Raw genomic sequence first — 22,091 nt, 5'->3', positions numbered from 1 at the left:
TCTCTTTATCACTAACTTTTGCCATTTTTATTATGATGTGTCTTGGTGTGGGTCTATTTGGGTTCGACTTGTTTGGGGCCCTCTGTGCTTCTTGTATCTTGAATCCAGTATCCTTTAGATTTGGGAAGTTTCCAGCGATAATTTCTTCAAATATATTTTCCATTCCCTTATCTTTTTCTACTCCTTCTGGAATTCCAATTATGCGTAGATTGGCCCACTTTATATTATCCCATAGGTCTCTTATATTGGTCTCATGTTTTTTCATTTGGTTTTCTGTTTGCTGTCCTGATTGAGTGATTTCCATTATTATATCTTCCACATCACTCATTCATTCTTCTGCATTATTCATTCTGGTTTTTACTGCCCTTAGCTCAGTTTGCATCTCTGCAAATGAATGTTCTAGTTTTTCTTGGCTCCTCCTTATATTTTCTAGTTCCTTTCTGAGGGCGTCTGCATTACTGTTCATATCTTCTCTTAATTCCTTCAGTATTTTCAGTATTTCTCTTTTGAACTCCAGGTCTGTCAGACTGCAGAGATCTGTTTCATTGTTGACTGTTTTAGGTGAGTTCTCCTGTTGGTTTGACTGGGAGTGGTTTCTCAGCTTCTTCATCTTGCTTGTTGTTTTCTTTCTCCTGAGGGAGTTGTACTCTCCGTGACCGGGCAGTGTTTGCCTTGTCACTGCCGTGGAATATTTCCTGAGGGCTGGTGTTGTTGGTCAGTCTTTTTTGAGGCAGTGTGGCTTTTCTGGAGCGTTAATGGGGCTAATGGGGTCTCTTTGAAGCAAAGGAGGACTTCCTGATGGCAGACAGTACTGGGAGATCCACACCACAATGGTAGCAGCTTTCACTCGGTCAGGCAGAGTTTTCTCCGGTGTTTTTAGGCTCTGGGGTTCTTGCAGAGGATTGGCGGTGTTGGGCAGCTGTTCTTCATGAATGCAGCACCCCCTGAGGGCTGGAGCAGCTATCTGGGTCACTGAGAATCCAAGAGGTCTTCCCTAGGGCAGCCCAACTCAGGACTGTCTGAGAATGTAGGCAGATCTTTTCACTGTCTTTCCAAGCTTGTTGTAGCTTTTCTGGGCACAGGGTGTCCTGCAGAGAGCTGGCAGTCCTTTGCAGCTGTTCTGCAAGAGTGCAGCTCCCCCCGAGGGCTGGAGCAGCTAGCTGGGCTGCTGAAAACCCAAGAGGCTCTTCCCCAGGACTGCCCAACTCAGAAAGACTGTCAGAGAATTAGGCAGATCTTTTCAGGGCCCAGCCAGGCTTGTTGTAGCTTTTCTGAGCTGCAGGGGGGTCCTGCCTGGAGCTGGCAGTCCTATGCAGCTGTTTTGAGAGAGTTCGGCTCCCCCTGAGGGCTTTGGCAGCTACCTGGGCTTCTGCGAACCCCGGAGGCTCCTCTCCAGGGCAGCCCAACAAAGAAAGACTGTCGGAGAATTAGGCAGATCTTTTCACGGCCTGGCCAGGCTTGTTCTAGCTTTTCTGGGGTGCACGCCTTTTCTCCAGTGTTGGTGGTGTTTGGTGCTGCTCCACAGGGGTGTAACCCCTCCAAAGGGCAAGTGGGCCTGTGCAGGGGCAGCCCCTGTGGTGGTAGGCTTCAGGCAGTTTTTGAGGCCAGCCCTCCCAGATGGCAGACAGCCCCAGGTCCAGCGAGTGTATGTGTGTGTGAGGGGGGGGGAGCGGATGCACTGCTTTCTGATAGCTAGCAGGCCGGTAAGCTTGCTGTGGCGTGGGGAGTATTCTATGGAGACCCACCCCTTCTCTCCCCTCCCCAACATGGGCACAGTCCAGGCTCTTCTCCCAGGTTCCCTCTGATGTGGCTTTCCACTTCCCAACCCCTAGAGTATTGTTCCCTTCCCCTGCGACATCTTTGCTTTCTAGTCTCCCAGGCAGTCTCTACCATGTCAAACTTGACAGACCGGTTCCTAGACCTCCCAAGCAGTCTCTGCTCCACCCCCCCCACAAGCCCTTTCCTGGGGACTAACTTCCAGAGCCGAGGTCTCAGTGCCCAGCCCCCACCCAGGCATCTCAATTTTTGGTGACTGTGCCCGTAGTTCAGATGATCCGTTTAGTTCTCGATCTGCTTTTCAGAACTCCAACTTACTGCTACACTCTTCTCTGCATCTGGAGATTCCTCCCGTTCATTTGATCTTTCCCCTGAGTAGGTGACTTTCCAGGGTGCAGGATTCCTTTCTCCTCTGCAGTTCCCTTTTGGGAGCGCCCTCCAGCTCGCATTCATCTTCTCTCACTCTCCTCTTTTCTCTTGTTTTACCTAGTAATGTCAAGAACTTCTTGCCATTGTTGGAGTTTAGGTTCTTTTGTCAGCTATTGGTTGCTGTTCTGTGCGAGTCATTTATCCTGTAGATGTGTGTTTTTATGTTGTGTTTGTGGGAAAGAGTGAGCGTGTCCCCCTACTCTTCCACCATATTGTCCCCTCTGGGTGTGTAGAGATTTAAAACTGTTATATCTTCTTTTTGGAGTGATCCTTTGATCATTAGGTAGTGATATTCTTTGTCCCTTAAAATATTCTTCATTTAAAGTCTGTTTAGTCTGATATGAGTATTGCTACTCCAGCTTTCTTCTGATCCCTGGTTGCATGAAATATTTTCTTCCATCCTCTCACTTTCAATTTGTATGTGTCCCTAGAAGTGAAGTGGGTCTCTTGAAGACAGCATATATATGGATCTTGTTTTTGTATCCATTCGGCCAGTCTATGTCTTTTGGTTGGGGTGTTTAGTCCATTAACATTTAAGGTAATTATTGATAAGTATGTTCTTATTGCCATTTTATTAATTGCTTTGGATTTGTTTTTTTGCTCTTTTTCCTTCCCTTCTTCTCTTGTTCTCTGCTCTTGTGGTTTGATGACTATCTTTATTTGGGTTGTATTTGAGTTGATTGTTATTATTTGTTTGTGTAGCAACTTCAGATTTTTGCTTTGCAGTTACCCTGAAATTTTGATATAGGAGTCTATATATTTATGGGATTGTTTCAAGTTGTTGGTCTCTTAATTGCAAGTCTATTTCCAGTGTCCTGAATTTGTACCCTCCTCTTCTCATGATTTCTGATTTTGTTGGCATAATCGTGCATGGTTGATTTTGTATCTTTACTGTATATGTACCTTTACTGGTGATCCTTGTCATTTGTGGGATTTTTGCATCCTGTTACTGTCTTTTCTTTTCTGCCCAGAGAAGTTCCTTTAGTGTTGCTGAATTCTCTTAGCTTTTTGCTTATCTGTGAAGGTTATTTAATTTCTCCTTCAAATGTGAATGAGAGCCTTGCTGGGTAGAGTAATCTTGGTTGGAGGTTTTTTCCTTTCATCACGTTAAGTCTATCATGCCACTCCCTTCTGGCCTGCAGAGGTTCTGCTGAAAAATCTGCTGATAACCGTATTGAGGTTCCCTTGTATGTTATTTGTTTCTTTTCCCTAGCTGCTTTCAAGATTTTCTCTTTGTCTTTAATTTTGGTTAGTTTGATTACTATGTGTTTCGGTGTATTCCTCCTTGGGTTTATTTTATATGGTACTTGTTGTGCTTGCTGGATTTGAGTGAGTGGTTCCTTTCCCATGTTGGGGAAGTTTTTGGCTATTATTCCTTGGAAAATTTTTTCTGTCCCTTTCTCTCTCTCTTCTCCTTTTGGCACCCCTATAATACGGAGGTTGGTGCATTTCACATTGTCCCAGAGTTCTCTGAGACTCTCTTCATTTCTTTTCAGTCTTTTTTCTCTTTTCTGTTCCACAACCGTAATTGCTACTAATCTGTCCTCCACCTTGCTTATTCATTCTTCTGCCTCCTGTATTCTGCTGTTAGCTGCTTCTGGTGAAATTTTTATTTCAGTTATTGTATTTTGTATCTCTTCTTGTTTAAGTTTTATATCTTGTATCTCTTTGCTCAGTGTTTCCTGTAAGTTATCCATCTTTGCCTCCAGTTTATTTCCAATGTCTTGCATCATCTTCAGCATCAACAGTCTAAAGTCTTTTTCGTGGAGGCTGAGAATCTCCTGATCACTTAGCTGATTTTCTGGGGTTTTTCTTTTCTCCCTCATTTGAGTTATAGTTCTCTGTATTTTCATTTTTATAGGTTTTTTGTGTGGTGATATTTTTACAGACAATAGAGTTGTAGCCTCTATTACTTCTGGTGTATGCCCCTATTGTGGCTGAAGTTGGTATGGGGGCTTGCTATGGGCTTCCTGATGGGAGGGACTAATACCTGCCCACTGGTAGGTGGAGCTTATTCTTATGCATCTGGTGGGTGGGGCTTAGTCTCTGGATGGAATTAGAGGTGGCTGTGTACTTGGGGAAGTCTTTAGGCTGCCTGTTTACTGAGGGGAAGGGCTGTGATCCCACCTGCATTATTGTTTGCCCTAGGGCATCTCAGAGCTGATGGGTGAGGACAGAATTTACAAAATTAACCACCTCCAGAGAAAGGCATGCTGATGAATATTCCTGAGAGTTTTGCTTCCAATGTCCTTCCCTCACAACAAGCCACATTCACCCCTGTTTTCCCAGGAGGTCTCCAAGAATTGCAGTCAGGTTTGACCCAGATTCCTATGGAGACTGATTTGCCCTGGGGCCCAGTGCATGTGAACATCTGTGTGCACCTTTTAAGAATGGAGTCTCTGTTTCCCCCAGTCCCATGGAGCTCCTGCACACAAGCCCCACTGGCCTTCAATGCCAGATGCTCCAGGAGCTCTTTCTCTCAGTGCCAGATCCCCACATGTGGGAGTTTGACGTGGGGCTCAGAACTCTCACTCCTGTAGGTGAGTCTCTGTGAACCAGTTACTTTACAATTTGTGGGGCTTCCCACCCGGAGATATGGAGTTGCTTATATCACATAATCACCTCTCCTACCTCTTGATGTGGCCTCCTCCTTGTCTTCTTGAGTAGGATATCTTTTTGAAGGTTTCTGGTCCATCTGGTTGAAGATTGCTCAGCCTTTAGTTGTGAATTTTGTTGTTTTTAGGAAAGAAGTTGAGCTCCAGTCCTTCTATTCTGCCATCTTAATCCCATCTCTGGTGGTTTTATTTCTACTGACTAAATTCTTCCCTTGTTGTGGATCACATTTTCCTGCTTTGTGACATATCTAATATTTTTTTAATTGGCTGCTGAACATTATAGTTATTATGTTGTGTGTATGGATTTTATTCTCTTTCTTTAAAGATTGTTTTGAACAAACTTCAGGTTTTGAAAAAACTCTTCATTTTTAATGATCTTAGTCCCTTTCAGTTCATGCTCACTGTGCATCCATAACTGCATCTTTTTTTTGTGGTTTCCTCTGATTCATATTTGGGTTTAAGACATTTTCTAATAACCCTTCATACATTATTTCAATATATAATTCTCTCTGCTTGCACATATCAGGCTTCTGTAGGACAATACATTTAGAATTGTTAGATCACCTTTTTTTATTAGTCTTAGCACTTTCTTCAGGATTTCAAAGTTACTAGCACAGTATCAAACTCAATTTAATCCTTTATCCTAAAGATTAGAGATATGACACAATTTTATTTATAAACCAATGGGTCTTGGTTTTTCTATCATTTCTCTAAATTCTACTGGCAAACCGAACATTTCTCTATTTAGCTTATCTGTTTTGTTTTCTTTCCTGATCGCAGCCATAACAATTAAATTAAACAGTATTAAATGAATTATTATATAAATAATAATTAAATAAAATAATAATTAAATTAGGGAGTTCCCATCATGGCTCAGTAGTTAACGAATCCGACTAGGAACAATGAGGTTGCGGGTTTGATCCCTGGCCTCACTCAGTGGGTTAAGGATCCAACGTTGCTGTGAGCTGTGGTGTAGTTTGCAGACATGACTCAGATCCCATGTTGCTGTGGCTCTGGCATAGGCCGGTGGCTACAGCTCCAATTCTACCCCTAGAGTGGGAACCTCCATATGCCACAGGAGCAGCCCAAGAAATGGCATAAATAAATAAATAATAGTAATTAAACTAGCACTTCATATTTCTCCTAGAAATTTCTTTACCCAGATTCACAAATTCATTAAGTACTATTAATATATTCCAAGTTACTTCCAGTTACAGTGCTGCCACTATTAGGTTTGTCTGTGTATTTTTGGCATCTGTAGAAAAATGGCAAGCCATTCATACAGCTTCCTCCTGCAGTTTGTCTCCACTTTTCCACCATCAAATAATAAGTCCATGATTTATTCGGCTTTCACTAAGAGCTTAACTCTCAGCTTTTCTCATCTCCTCCCCCAACCAAGTCACAGGACCACAAGTTCTAGGTTTTAATTTTGACAGTACTCCCTCCATAGTGATAATCCTCTATATCAGTTATCTAGTGCTGTGCTAAAATAATCACAATTTATTCCCTCATGATTCTGTACCACTGCAATTTGCTCTGCATTTCATTCGGTGGGCTGGTCTGTGTTCAATATTTTCAACACAATTTTATTATGCAACTCTTTGTTGGTATATTACTTTCTTCTATTTTTTCCTTGTATCCAATTATTTCTATTATTTTTAAAAAACATTTCAGATAGGTGATCCATTCATTCTTTGCTTTGGTCTTGGCCAGAATAGATTCTCTGCTTAGTTTTGCCAGCAGGATTATTAATAACATTTGCATTGTCTTTTGACAGGTAGAAAGTTGTGATGCACTTCCTTCCTTGCTTTGGAAGTAGGGGTATCCCTATGAATGTGAGAAAATCTCTGTGATATCTCTGAGCAAATGAATTAGAAAAGGTATATGCTCCACCACATTCTTTTTTAACTTAAGATCTGTCAACGTATCACGATTCCTTGGAGATTTATTGCTTGCATATAAGAAGTCTCAATTAGATAAGCATGCAATATTGAAAATGAATGAGTTCTTTATTCACTATGAACAGGGAAACAACATAAGCAACTATCATTATTTTCTTTAACCACAATGAATACAGATTTATTGCTGGCTTTTTATTTTTTGATTACACAGAAAACACAGACTCGTAGTATACAAGAGTAAAATTTATGCTAACAAAGAAAAAAATGGAAATTTTTTTAATTTACTCTGAGATATCCACAATGACAATATTGATTATATTTATGTTCATAATTTTCTGGAGTTACTGGAGTTAGTTGTGGCTCAGTGGTAATGAATCCAACTAGTGTCCATGAGGACACGGGTTTGATCCCTGGCCTCACTTAGTGGGTTAAGGATCTAGCACTGCCATGAGCTGTGGTGTTGTTCACAGAAGTGGCTCAGATCCTGCATTGCTGTGGCTGTGGAATAGGCCAGCAGCTGTAGCTCTGATTCAACCTGTAGCCTAGGAACTTCCATATGTCTTGGGTGCAGCCCTGAAAAGAAAAAAAAAGAAAATAAATAAATAAACACATGCTCATACTATTCAACACCAAGATTTCTGTTAAACATGAAAAAAATGGAAAAATTTACTCTGACATATCCACAATTACATCATTATATTTGTAAATATAATGATTATATATGTATTCATCATTTTCAAAATGTGTGTGCACATGTGTTGGACCACAGGTTTGTGTTGATATCTCTTATTTTTATACCAGATACCTATTTTAAAGTAGTATATTCAGATATTTGTTATGATTATATAAATGAGTAATATATATGATGTACTATACATGACATTTATAATCATCATTAATTTTAAATTATATAATTGTTTACATATATTAGAGTTATAAAATGACAAATTTACCATTGCCTACTAAAAATATCCAGGAAAAAATTATATATTTTTTTCTTTAATATTGCAAATTGTCTCATAAATTTTTTCCATGCTCTTCTTATTATATACAAATACTTTAATAGTAATATTAGTTTTATCATGTCCTAGGGTTTTAGTATATAGAAATATTTAATTGAAAATATGCATAAATTCTGCCTAACATTCACTACAAATAGAATGATTTACTGTTTTCTGATGCATTGATAGCATATAAATTGAGATAGAAAAGTTTCTTAGTTTCTTAAAAGCACTAGTAATTTTTAATTTGAAAATAATTATCATTGAACACAAAGATAAGCATAGTTGAAAACAACTGTCTCCTGAAATTTTAATACCTAAATATCAGGAATCAATCTCTGTAAATATAACTCAATTTTTAATGAAGTGAATTATTTATATAGCAGTTTCCAATGCCATTATGATATACTTGCTCCCTAGAATGTTTATCATGGGATTAAACATAGGGATCACAATTGTGTAGAAAAGAGAAAGCACTGTAAATTCCTGCCAAGTCTTGTGTCTTGGGTCTTAAATACATGATATTGCCTTATCTAATGGACAGTATCACAACAGTTTGTTGATAAGCAAGTGTAAAAGGCTTTGACCAACTAGTGGCTGATGGCAATTTAAGGATTGTAGAGATGGTTTTACCAAACAACAGGAATGGAACCAAAGAGACAGAAACTTTATAGGACATCATTTCATTCAAAAAGTTATCCCCTCAGGCGAGCTTGAATATGGAGTTATGTCAAAGACAACGTGGCTGATGAGTTTAAAGCCACACAAAGGCAGAGAGAAAATGTGAAATGTTGGCCCTCTCTGGACTGGAATTCCACCGATCCAGGAGGCAGTCACCAGCTGGATACCAACTATGTGGTTCATGACGTGAGGATAATGCAAAGGATTACAGATGGCCATGTAGATGTCATAAGCCATCATAGCCAGAAAGAAGCCCTCTGTGGATCCCAATGCAAGAATTTAGAATATTCAGAGTCCCAGTTGTGGCTCAGAAGATTAAGAACACAACGTAGTGTCCATGAGGACATGTGTTCTATCCTTGGCCACTCTCAGTGGGTTGAGGATCTGTTGTTGCCACAAGCTTTGGCATAGGACATAGATGTGGCTTGAATCTGGTATTGCCATAGCTGTGGCATAGGCCTGCACCTTCAGCTCTAATTTGACCCCTAGCCTGGGAACTGCCATAAACAACAGATGTAGCCATTAAGAAGAAGAAGAAGAAAGAGAAGAGAATAAAGAAAGAAAACAAAAGAATTTAGCACATTTGTGTGGTACAGAAAACTAAAGAAAGTGCTCTTCTTTGGGTCTCAAGATTAATGAGAATTCTGTGAAGAGGGACTGATACACAGAAGATTCCCAAGAAGGAAAATCCACCAAGGAAAAACTCTGTGGGAGTCTGTAATCAGGATCCAGTTTTTTTGTTAGAAATATGGTACCATTGTCTACTAGCATACTGATATAGCTATCTAAGAACCATCCAATAAAACTACTGAAGATGGGCAACATGCTCAAAGTCCAAGAGAAAAAATTCCATCCATTAAATTAGATTGTATTCTGATGTTTTTTCTTGTTTTTTTCATCAGCGGGATGAGTAAATGATCCACGTTCTTTCACTCTACATTCCTTGACATTGCCTGTTCTCCAAGTCATATCAGGATGTCCAGATTGGCTTTCATAGTTATTGTAATTGTTTCTAATTTAAGAATGTTATTATCTAAGTGTTCCCCACTTTCTCAGTTTGGATACTGTAGATTATAACTATAAAAGTCCCCTTGAAATTTTCTTTAATACCATTCCTTTACTTCCTCAGTACAACCCATAATGGACAAATTACATGCTTTTCAGCACAGACTCTGGAACAGTGGCAACCATGGAGATAGACCCAGACTTTTGCCATGTGTTCCTACATTTAAATTACTGCACTTATTGACAGTTCTATTGTATTCTATACATGTTCTCATTTACCGGTACTATATCACAAAGTGTCTCAATTTTTTAAATTTATTTTTATTGAGGTAACACTGTTTTATAACATTATATACATTCCATGTGTACAACACAATATTTGATTACTGGGTTTAATCCCATGTTGATGATATTTTAATGTATGATGCTTCATATAACTTAAGTATAACTAAAAGAAGAGATACTTTGATTCTGGTTTGGAGTCCATTCATTGCTCAAATCTTTGATAAAAATTTGATTGCATAGCTCCTTATTTATTTTGCTGGACTTAAGAAAAAAAAATTTTAAAAACTAAAAAGTCATATTTCATATGTGAACATCTTTCACATATAATTAACACTTTATTTTTTTGTATTTTTTTTCTTTGCCTTTTCTAGGGGCTCCCGTGGCATATGGAGGTTCCCAGGCTAGGGGTCTAATTGGAGCTGTAGCCACAAGCCTATACCACAGCCACAGCAATGCAGGATCCAAGACACATCTGCAACCTACACCACAGCTCACAGCAACACTGGATCCTTAACCCACTGAGCAAGGCCAGGGATTGAACCTGCAACCTCATGGTTCCTAGTCGGATTTGTTAACCACTGAGCCACAATGGGAACTCCATCACATGTAATTAACACTTTAATAAGACATATTTTAATGCATCTCATAAATTAGAATTCTGTAGTCCCAACATGTTCATGTAGTTGAACAAGACATGCATAGAAATCTTTTTTATTACTAAATAATGCATTACCTTTATAGTTGTATAATGATCATCACAACCCAATTTTATAGGATTTCCATCCCACACCCCCAGCACACTAAAACTGTTTCCTTTGGAAACCATAAGTTTTTCAAAGTCTGTGAGTCACTATCTGTTCTATAAAGAAGTTCATTTTGTCCTTTTTTCAGATTCCACATGTAAGTGAAAGCATTTGATGGTGGTATCTCATTGTCTGAATGACTCCACTCAGCATGATAATATCTAGGTCCATCCATATTGCTAAAAATGCTGTTATTTCATTCCTTTTAATGGCTGAGTAATATTCCATTGTGTATCTGTACTACATCTTCTTGATCTGCTCCTCTGTTGATAAGCATTTAAGTTGTTTCCATGTCTTGGCTATTGAAAATAGTGCTGCAATGAACATTGGAGCACATGTGTCTTTTTGAGTCATGGTTTTCTCTGGATAGATGGCCATGAGTGGGATTTCTGGATCAAATGGTAATTCTATTTTTAGTTTTCTGAGGAATCTCCATCCTGTTTTCAACAGTGGTTGTACCAATGCATAGAAATCTTGGTTACACTTTGATTTGAGGGATAAAATTACTTTATTTAGGTCACAATAGGTGGTAAGTCTGAGATTTCAATATAAGGTTTTAGAGTTCAAATGTAATTTTTTTAACTTCCACAATTGTGCTGCTTCAAACACATGAGTCACATAGAGATTAAAATCAGTCTTCCCTGAGAGTCACTGCAGCTTCCTGCTTCAACAGTGCTTGGAAGGAATGGCACTAGTCCCCTTCCCTGCTGAGCTGCTTGGAGCCAGCCCTCAAGACCTCCTCATAGCAGTCTTGGAGCACCCCAAGGCCACCACCATCACCTTTCCTCAGCCTCCGCCATGACAACTCTGTTCTTCTCTCAGGTGTACCAGAACTACTGCAAGGATGTGGAGGTGGCCATCAACCACCAGATCAACCTTGAGCTCTATGCCTCCTACATCTACCTGTCCATGTCATACGATTTTGACTGTGATGATGTGGCTTTGAAGAACTTTGCCAAATACTTCACCAATCTCATGAGGAGAAGGAACATGTTCAAAAACTGATGAAGCTGCAGAAGCAACGTGGTGGCTGAATCTTCCTTCAGGATATCAAGAAACCAGACCATGACAAATGGGAGCATGGACTGAAAGCAATGGAATGAGCACTATTCTTGGAGAAAAATGTGAATCAGTCATTACTGGGACTGCACAAACTGGCCCTGATGAAAATGACCCCCATTTGTGTGACTTCCTTGAGACTCATTACCTGACCAAGCAGGTGAAATTCATTAAAGAATTGGGTGACCTCATAACCAACTTACACAAGATTGGGACCCCCCGAATGTGGCATGGCACAGTATCACTTTGAGAAGCACACCCTGGGAAACAGTGATAATGAGAGCTAAGCATTAGGCTGGTGTCCCCTAGCCATGTGGGTGGGGGGAGGGTGGAGGTTGGAGTGGTGTGACTTCCCTGATCACCAAAGCAGTGCATGAATGTTTGGGTTACCTTTGCCTTTTCTGTTAATCCTACCAAAACATCTACTAAAGTTCTTCCCTTAGTACCATTCCTTCAAATAAAGTTATATGGTACCAAGAAAAAAAATTAGAATCATAATAAAACTAAAGTTTTCCAAAAATTATCTCAAATAGTGTGTATATTTTAGTGGATTCCTTTAGTAGACCACCTTTTGGTGCATTTTTCAAAATTTGCTTACATGTTTTTATTTCTCTTTGTTTATATCCCCTAAGTTCTATTTTGTATTTGATTCCCTTTATTAAATATTTGTATGTAATATGTATTCTTGAAAAAGAGAGTAAAAACAAGACATTTTTATTATTTATTTATTTATTTATTTATTTATTTATTGGCTGGTCCTAAAACATGTGGAAGTTCCTAGGCCAGGGATCAAACCTGTGCCACAGCAGCAAACAAAGCCACTACAGTGACCAAGCTGGATCCTTAACCTACTGCACCACAACAGAACTCCAAAATTTTAAAAACATAAATGGATTTTTAATTCTCAAAAATAATGCATTTTAATGCTAATAATTAAATGTTTTATAAGACATTATTAATAAAACCATTCAAATTAAACTAGAATTTTATAATATATTTGCATGTGTGTGTATGTTTTCATGAGTTATGTGTTAGTGGTAAGAATTAACAAAGCAATCAATATTTGGCTTAATTATATATTTGTACCACATAATTATCTAAGGAGTGAATGAGCCTATTTTTTTTTGGTAGCCCCACAATTATAAAGCTATTTATTCTCTGTATTAAGAAAATTTTTACATGAATCTGGGGGGAAATTTCTGGGAAAATAAAAATATGTGACTTTCTTTTCCTTCTAATAGTAGTTTTAAGCTGATTTGCTCATCCTCTGTTTGATGTATGGAAGCCTCAAAATAACAAAAATATAGGGATTTCATGTTAGGAAATCATTGGTAGGTCATTGGATTCAACTTATTCCAACTTACATATGCACAGTAATTTTTTCACTCTTTATATTGATCTATAATATCCAGGGAAAAACAAGAGTCACCATGCTGAAGTCTTGCTTATAAATACAATAGACAAATATTTAATTGTTTTGATGGTTGAGGCTTTAGATACAGATAGTGGTGACTCTAACTTTTTGATTGTTATGCACTTTTTTTCATACTCCACTGAATAAGCAAAAATCTGAAGGCATATATAAAGATAATAATAAAATACTACATTGTAGCTTATAGAGTGATGTGCTTCATTTAGCAATAACTTCCATAAATAGCTTTATTATCTATTATTAAGAGATATTTACAGTTAGCCCTTTGCATACAAAAATTCTACTTCCTTGGATTCAATCAACTGTAGATCAAAAGTATTGGGAAAATAGTAATTTATAGATTTCCAAAAAGTAAAAACTTGATTTGCAGTACACCAGCAACAATTTACATAGCATTACATTGCATTGGTTATTTAAAGTACATTAGAAGAGATGGGTAGGTTTTATTTAGTATTACCCCAGTTTATATAAGAAATTTGAGCAACCTCTCATTTGGTTATGGGCGTGGGGGATTCTGGAAGCACCCCACCCCCACTGAGAGACAACTGTATTTTATAGAAACTTCATAAGCAACTATGATATATTAAAGGAATGTTAAACAATTTTTGACAAAAATATGTCTCAAAACACACCAAATGATTTTGTAGAAATAATGAGTATATTTATAGGCAAAAAAAATTGGATTGGCATTAGGTTAAAATTTGAAAACCAATAACAGTAAAATAAACTGCAGAGGCAAAAAAATTACAACTTACTTTTATGTGTTTCAAGAAATAAAACTGTAAAACAAAAAAAAAAACAAAACAGCTACAAAAACAACCAATAATCTGTATTTGTTTGCAAAACTTGGTACATTTATGTCCTGAATAAAGTCTGTTCATCACAACCAGAAATACTAATGAAATGAGATTGTAACTAGAAAAAGGGCATAAAATGATTTGGTTGGAAAAGCCTGTATCATACGACAAGTTGAAAAGGAAATCCCAATAATCCAGGGACATTTTAAAGTTAAATAATTTTCACATTGATTATATTCAATACAATCTTGTGATGTATTTGCTACCATTTTATCTATTGCAAACTTTATGCATGTTTTAAGAAATCTAGGATTACATTTAGATGTGTTCTTTCTATTATAACATTTTTGTATTAAAAATTCCTATATTCATTTTTCTTTGTGAATTTTAAGATGATGTAATATGAAATCAAGAGGTAGGAAATTTAACAGAAAATACACTGGAAATTAAATGCACATAAAATATTTTTAACATGACATACTTAATCAAAAACAAAATGAAATGATTTATTTATATAGGATAATACATCCACTTGAACTCAAATTTATCATCACTGCCTATTCCTTCACTACAAAGAATTTCAGTATACCCTTCTAAGAAACTAACTTGAGGTTATAATTGGGTGGATTCCATTTTCACCAGCTATTGCATTTAGAAGTTAAAAATAAACATTGAAATGTCAGGGTTGCCATCAGATATAGATTTATACAGGATTCAGATGAAAAATATGACTGAAGTCACAATGTTTATATGAATAAGATTTACAGATGATTTTTGAGCTGCAAATTTTTCTATTTTTCCTATTTCTAGTAATCTGAATTTTTTTCCTCTGATGGGAAATTTGGGATTGGGTTTATTGGTCATCATTGATTCTCACCTCCACAACCCTATGTACTATTTTCTATGTGCTTTATTCATTCATTAGAACTGACACAGGGATGGAAATATTTACATTGTTAGAGAGGACAAGTTGGAATGGTAAAGTGCTATTCATGTGTATTAATGTTCCCTCAGCCAAAGGTAATCACATAGATAAATCAAGAGTCAGTCTAGGAAGGATGATCAAAAAAATGGATATAAGAAGAAATGATTTATTGGAGGCCATTGTCATATAGACGTAACATGATTTATTAATGACTCCATAATTTTCTATTACATTTATACATAATATTTATGAAAATATTTCTTAACATGTACTTCATTTTCCTTTTTTCGCTTAGAAAAATAGTGCTGCTATAAACATTATATTATACGTAAATCATTTGTATTACTACTTGTCATAGTTATATCCTTAAGATTTAGACTTGTTTGTTTGTTTCATGTGAAGGAATCCCTTAGTAATGACTCTGTAGCTTCTAAGAGTGTTTTGTTTCCTTAATAATGTTAGGGTAGTGTATAGAAAGGCACTAATAAAATAGGAAAATGACATAATTTCAATCATAGAACATACTGCATTTCACATCTTCTGGTTTAGCTACACATCGCTATTCACAAGTTTACAATGAGGGGGCAAACTGATCTTTAAAAGTAAAATATTGCTAAATAAATAAACACAACTGCCTTAAATCTGAGGACATAAGGATATAATAAAAGGAAATTATGTGATTATCTTGTTAAAAATTTTAGAACATTACTGAAAAGTAGATTTCAATTAGGTATGCATACAAATTAAATACATGAAAGAATAATTTGTGTTATTTCATATGTATCACAATGTTTATAATTTGGGAGGAAATTTTCTTATTGCCTTTCTAACATCTTTGTTCCACAGACTGTATATCACAGGATTAAATTATCTGGGTGAGGAGTTCCCATCGTGGCGCAGTGGTTAACAAATCTGACTAGGAACCATGAGGTTGCGGGTTCCATCCCTGCCCTTGCTCAGTGGGTTAAGGATCCGCATTGCCGTGAGCTGTGGTGTAGGTTGCAGACACGGCTCGGATCCCGAGTTGCTGTGGCTCTGGCATAGGCTGGCAGCTACAGCTCCAATTAGACCCCTAGCCTGGGAACCTCCACATGCCGCGAGAGTGGCCCAAGAAATAGCAAAAAAAAAAAAAGACAAAAAATAAATAAATAAAATAAAAAAAATAAAAATAAATTATCTGGGTGAAAATTGTATAAAAAAGAGAGAGCAGATTGTCTATTCCTTCATACTGATTGGATTTAGGTTTTAAATAGGTGGCAGAGGCTGATTCATAGAATAAAAGTACAACTACGATATGGGAAGAGAAAGTGGAAAAGGCTTTGGTTCACCCTGTTTTTGATGGCAGCTTCAAGATGGTGGAGATAATTCTGATATAGAACCCAGAAATCAACATAAAAGGAAGAGTGACAAATAATACACCAAATATATAGACCACCAGCTCATTCATGAAGATGTCTCCACAAGCATGCTTCAATAATGGGGGGACATCACAGAAGAAGTGATTGATTTGGTTAAAACCACAAAAGGGCAGAGAGAAAATCTGGCATGTTTGTCCTATCTCGACTGGAGTTCCATTGATCCAGGAGGCAACCACCAGCTGGACACAAACCTTGGGGTTCATGACTAGAGGGTAGTGTAGAGGGTTAAAAATGGCTGCATAGCAGTCATAGGCCATCACAGCCAGAAGGAAACATTCCGTTCCTCCCAGCATAAGGAAGAAACACATTTATGTAGCACAGGTAAAAACAGAAATAGTTCTTTTCTGGGTCCAAAAGTCCATGAGCATCCTGGGAACAGTGACAGATACATAACAGATTTCTAGGAAGGAAAAAATTCTGAGAAAAAAATACATGGGGTTCTGAAGAGTGGCATCTATTTTTGTTTTTAGAATAATGATGCCATTCCCCAATAGGATAATCAAATAAATGACTAAGAAAATCCCAAAAGAAACCCATGAAATTGGGGAATATCAGCAAAGCCCAAGAGAAAAAATTCCATCATTATAGTAAAAGATGTTTCTGTAATTTTAAAATTATTTTCTTTCTGTGGATTTACATTTCTTGACTGCATTTTCTTCTTTTATAATTGGATTGAGACATGGGCTTTGGTTGTAATAAATTCTTAGTTACTTTAGGGAGATTCTATGTGGAACAAGGAGCTATACACTCATCTGTAGAAAATATCAATTCAATAAATAAATTCCTTAAATCATGTTCCATGTCAAATCTGCATTTTAATTATACCAGTATGAGCCATATATGCCTAGATGTTTTAATTTAAATTATGGCATGAGAAGGAAATGTGCAGATGAATTTTTTCTTTTGGTCAAAACTCAAATTCAACCATTGATGATTTTCATTCCCAATCAATCTGATCAGTAACATAATATCTGTCCTGTATCATCTAATGCAATCTTCCACTGACTATTTATGTCTTTTCTCCCCTTGACATTAAATGCAAAGATTCAATCTGTAAAGAAGAGAGCACAAGACTCTGCCCCAATATGTTACTACATAGATGCTTCTGAATTAAATTAAAGATTGTAATCAAATTTAGAAGTTAAAAAGGATTGTTATAACTATAGGAATATAAAAGCCAATTTTTTTTATTTTCAATACCCTGTAAATTTCCAACACTGCTCCTTCTAATTTTTTGAATTAAACTAGTTCACAATACTTAAAAAACACAACTTTTGGCCTTTAATTAATTTTAATACTAACAGTATTGGGGATAGAGATTTATTTCCAGCCAAAATTAAACATTCCTAGGGAAAAGAAAAATCAGCAAATGAGAAGTTCACAAAGGTAGTCCGATATTGCTTCCAACACCCTCCCTGCTTATGATCAAATTTGATTGGCATTATGTCATTCTTTTTATGGCTGAGTAGTATTCCATTGTGTATATATACCACCACTTCTTCCTAATCCAATCATCTGTTGATGGACATTTGGGTTGTTTCCATGTCCTGGCTATTGTGAATAGTGCTGCAATGAACATGCGGGTGCATGTGTCTCTTTTAAGTAGAGTTTTGTCTGGATATATGCCCAAGAGTGGGATTGTGGGGTCATATGGAAGTTCTATGTATAGATTTCTAAGGTATCTCCAAACTGTTCTCCATAGTGGCTGTACCAGTTTACATTCCCATCAGCAGTGCAGAAGGGTTCCCTTTTCTTCACAGCCCCTCCAGCACTTGTTATTTGTGGATTTATTAATGAAAAAGAATGACATAATGCCATTTGCAGCAACATGGATGGAACTAGAGAATCTCATACTGAGTGAAATGAGCCAGAAAGACAAAGGCAAATACCATATGATATCACTTATAACTGGAATCTAATATCCAGCACAAATGAACATCTCCTCAGAAAAGAAAATCATGGACTTGGAGAAAAGACTTGTGGCTGCCTGATGGGAGGGGGAGGGAGTGGGAGGAATCAGGAGCTTGGGCTTATGGGACACAATTTAGAGTAGATTTACAAGGAGATCCTGCTGAGTAGCATTGAGAACTTTGTCTAGATACTCATGTTGCAACAGAAGAAAGGGTGGGGGAAAAATGTAATTGTAATGTATACATGTAAGGATAACTTGATCCCCTTGCTGTACAGTGGGAAAATAAAAAAAAAAATTTTTAATTTGATTGTGTGCCATAAATAATATTAGAACATGGGCTACAAAAGTCAAAGCAAATATAATTTTGCAGGAGATTATAATTTGAAAGAAATAAATGTGTCACAAAATCCCCAATAGAAGGAGATTCACTAATAAGAGGCAGTTCCTTCTCATAGAAATGTTTTACCTATAATGGCAACATTTACTTTATTATCAATATAGTAAAATCTTTAACTTGAATGTAATACATCTTCTTTCAGTATAGTTCTCTTAATAGGTCATTTCATAAAAATGTATAAATTTAGTATCATTATCTTTATTAAAAATAGACAAATTAAAAATGTTTATATTTTAAATGCTTCAATCACATTAACTTTTTAATCAAAAAATCAGAAATCTACCTCAAATACTGCTATTTTTAATAATGAATATATTTCTGGCCCACATATATGCATGATTTTAGTTGTTTGATATTATTCATTAAATCATGATCATTAAATTAACAAAAATTAGCCTGAATTTAAAAGGAATATCAAAATATTTTTCAACTTGGCTGGTGTAGCTTTTCTCTTATAGAATAAATATTTATAATATTTTAAAGTATTAAATAGTTTATGACATATAAGGTTTTTAAACAATTTTCTAAAGAGTAATTACTCATATGGAGAAAACATTCACTTCTTCCTCCTGGGAATATCTCTTTTCCCTCTTTACATCCAATTGCTAGTTAAATGTGGTTTTTTTTGGTTTCTTTTTGGGGTTTTTTTTTGTCTTTTTGCCATTTCTTGGAGTGCTCCCAAGGCATATGGAAGTTCCCATGCTAGGGGTCGAATTGGAACTGTAGCTGCCAGCCTACACCAGAGCCACCACAACGCAGGATCTGAGCCATGTCTGTGACCTACACCACAGCTCATGGCAATGCTGGATCCTTAACCCACTGAGCAAGGCCAGGGATGGAACCTGCAACCTCATGGTTCCTAGTCAGATTTGTTAACCACTGAGCCATGACAGGAACTCCCAAATGTTCTTATTTGCAATTAAAATGGTATGTTTTGCAAATAGTTTTTCCATGATAGACCAGACTTTCAGGCAGGCTCTCCACAGGATATGATTCCATGCACTCTCCAGTTACCAAACAGAGTCAGAAAGGCATACATTTCCTAGAAGAAAAAATACTCATAATGGTCCAACATTACCTGCAGGAAAATGTTCAAATTCTTTATCACTTGATTTCTTACTTGTGTTCATTTATTCTCCATTACTCCTTTGAATAGACTTTTTCAGCATCTGGTCACATTCTACTTATTTTTGCAAATTTAAGGTGTACTAGTTTTCTTTGAAGAGGGACACATTTTTGGTTGTGGATAAATTTTGCAAAGACAGAGGCAATTCTGTGTTATAAAAACTAAGATTACTTTATCCAAATTGTAATTTTTCTCTCAGACATGTGGGAATCCCTGAGTAGGCCCACTCAGCTCATTAACAAGCCCTATAAATGAGGATTAAGAAAAACTATTATCTATAATTTTTTCTAATGAAAAAATCTTTATCTCTCATTGTGACATTTAATAATTTAACATTTCTCAATTTCAACTCTCCTCCAAACATTTTATGGGGAAAAATACTTCAAGCTTGAACCTAATTATCCCAAGCCCTATTGTTGCCAGAATTTGGCCTCTGTTCACCAGTGCCAAATAGAAATGATGAGTCAGACTTTTGGGTGAAGAAGAAAAAAATAGCTTTATTGTTAATGCCTTAACATCTGTATCACCCCTTCAGTGTGATTTGGAGTTGGTTTTACAGTATGGGGAGTGAAAAATAGGGCAACAGATAAGGATCAGAGTAGAGACTGTCTTGCATTGTTTTCAAAGCTGGTGTTCAGTAGTCTGGTGGTTATGTTTCCCAAGTAAAGAATGCTTCATTAACATTTCATATTTTGGGGCTTTACTTCTGTGGAATAACTCAAGGATATTGTTATCTATATTCCTTGAGGAGGGACCAGGACTGTGCCCCACACTGGCACAATTTTTTCCTTGATTGCTCCTCTATTGTCTCTGCAACCCCTCTCTTCCCTGATTAGCAACTGTTTGAACCTGCCCTTTGGAACTCAGGAAAGATCATGGAGGCTGAAATTTGTTCCCCAAAAACAATAAATGGGGAATGTAGAAAGGCTTGTGTGCAAAGGAGCCCACAGGACCATGCTTGGTTTCACTATCTGGCTGCTTTACATTCAATCAAGTTTTGCTATTATTCCTATAACATAATTTTCAATGCCTGAGGTTCTGTTAATCTTTTCTATATCAGGAGAATATTTCCTCCAACTTTGCTCACACATATATTTTTTAATCAGCAGATTATGCCCCCTTTTAATTATTTCACTACATGTACATTCCATGATGCTAGGTATTTTCTTTTTTAGTTTTATTAGGGTATAGTTGATTTACAGTGTTGTGTCAATTTCTGCTGTACAGTGACCCAGTAACCAGTGATATATATAGGACCTGGGAAGGTTCCATACCCCAACCCACATTCTGCTGCTTCCTTGACATATGGATGTTCCCAAGCCAGGGATGGGATCCTGGAATCCAAGAAGGAGCTCTGACTTACACCACAGCTGTAGTGTAGTGGGGAGGGGAAGGGCCCTCCCAGAACAAAGGGAAGGCAACATGCAACATCAGCACCTGAATGTGCATGTGCAGTTCTGTAACAATGTAACATAACCTGTAACCATAGGTTCAAGCATATCTACAGCTGTCCACTCAGAAATCATAGAATATATGTTATTTTATAAGTGGGCCAAAGGGCCCAAAGTGTAAAAACAAACAAAAAACTAACTGGGGTATATAAGGTGATGCCCTGCATTAGGGGCTCAGCCTTTGGATTTGAATCTGCTTAGCCAGTGCCAGCATGAATAAACATTGCTTCCTGCAATAAAGGGCCTCTGTGTCCTGTCTCCCTGTATCTAAGTCCTGCAACATTTCTTGGGGGCTTGTATGGGATTCAGAGATAGTAATTACACCTCCTTTGTCACCAGGGTACAAGCCCTAGGATATAGGGAGAGGTGACCTCCCCTGGCACCAGCAGACCAATTGATACATAGGGGGCTAACACTCCCATTGTGCCAGGGCAAAGACCCCAGGAGCAAAACAGAACCTGGTGAGCCTCAGGAACCAACCAAGGAACTGCTGCCCTTTGGACAGGTAAGAACCTGGGTTCAATTTGGTGGCCTGCCCTTGAGTGGAAGAAGAGGAGCCTGATCACCTCCCAGAGTTTCCCTAGTAGTTTCACAGAGGAGACAAGACACAAAACCACAACTCTAATGTGCTGGGTGGTGGGTTGGAAATGTATAAATGTGAGTGAATGAGACAGAAGATGGGAGAGTTCCAAATCAACCAGACAGCTGAAGGGAGTGTTAATTCCCAATCCATGGTTCCATGGTGATCCTCATATGGCTTATAGTGGCCCTCTTTGGAGGGGTCCCAATGGTGGGATTTATGCAGTCCCACCAATACTAAGAGGTGATTGAAATATCTACACTGGGAGAGCAGGGAGAATAAGTGATTGTTTACTGCTTCCCTTTCTCCTCCTTGTGTGTGACTGTCATCTTTTAGGGGGAGGAAATGGGTGGCAAACAGCGTAAACATACCCCCTTCGACTGTATGATAAAATTTTTTAGGAGAAAATATTCAGGACATTAGAGTTCTAAGTTGACTCCCAGAAAACTCTAGATGTTCTGTGAGATAGATTGGCCTTTGTTCAGGGGTGGCCTTCTG

General features: G+C 37.4%; 2 pseudogenes; one reads left to right on the top strand and one right to left on the bottom strand.

The window, feature by feature from the left end:
* Window positions 11,295–11,842, top strand: LOC110259729 (annotated as a pseudogene).
* Window positions 15,502–16,710, bottom strand: LOC110259571 (annotated as a pseudogene).

The sequence above is a fragment of the Sus scrofa genome, chromosome 2 (genome assembly GCF_000003025.6).
Source record: "Sus scrofa isolate TJ Tabasco breed Duroc chromosome 2, Sscrofa11.1, whole genome shotgun sequence".
NCBI classification, from domain to species: domain Eukaryota; kingdom Metazoa; phylum Chordata; class Mammalia; order Artiodactyla; family Suidae; genus Sus; species Sus scrofa.
The sequence above is the reverse complement of the archived record's forward strand: the minus strand, read 5'-3'. Positions and strand labels throughout refer to the sequence as shown.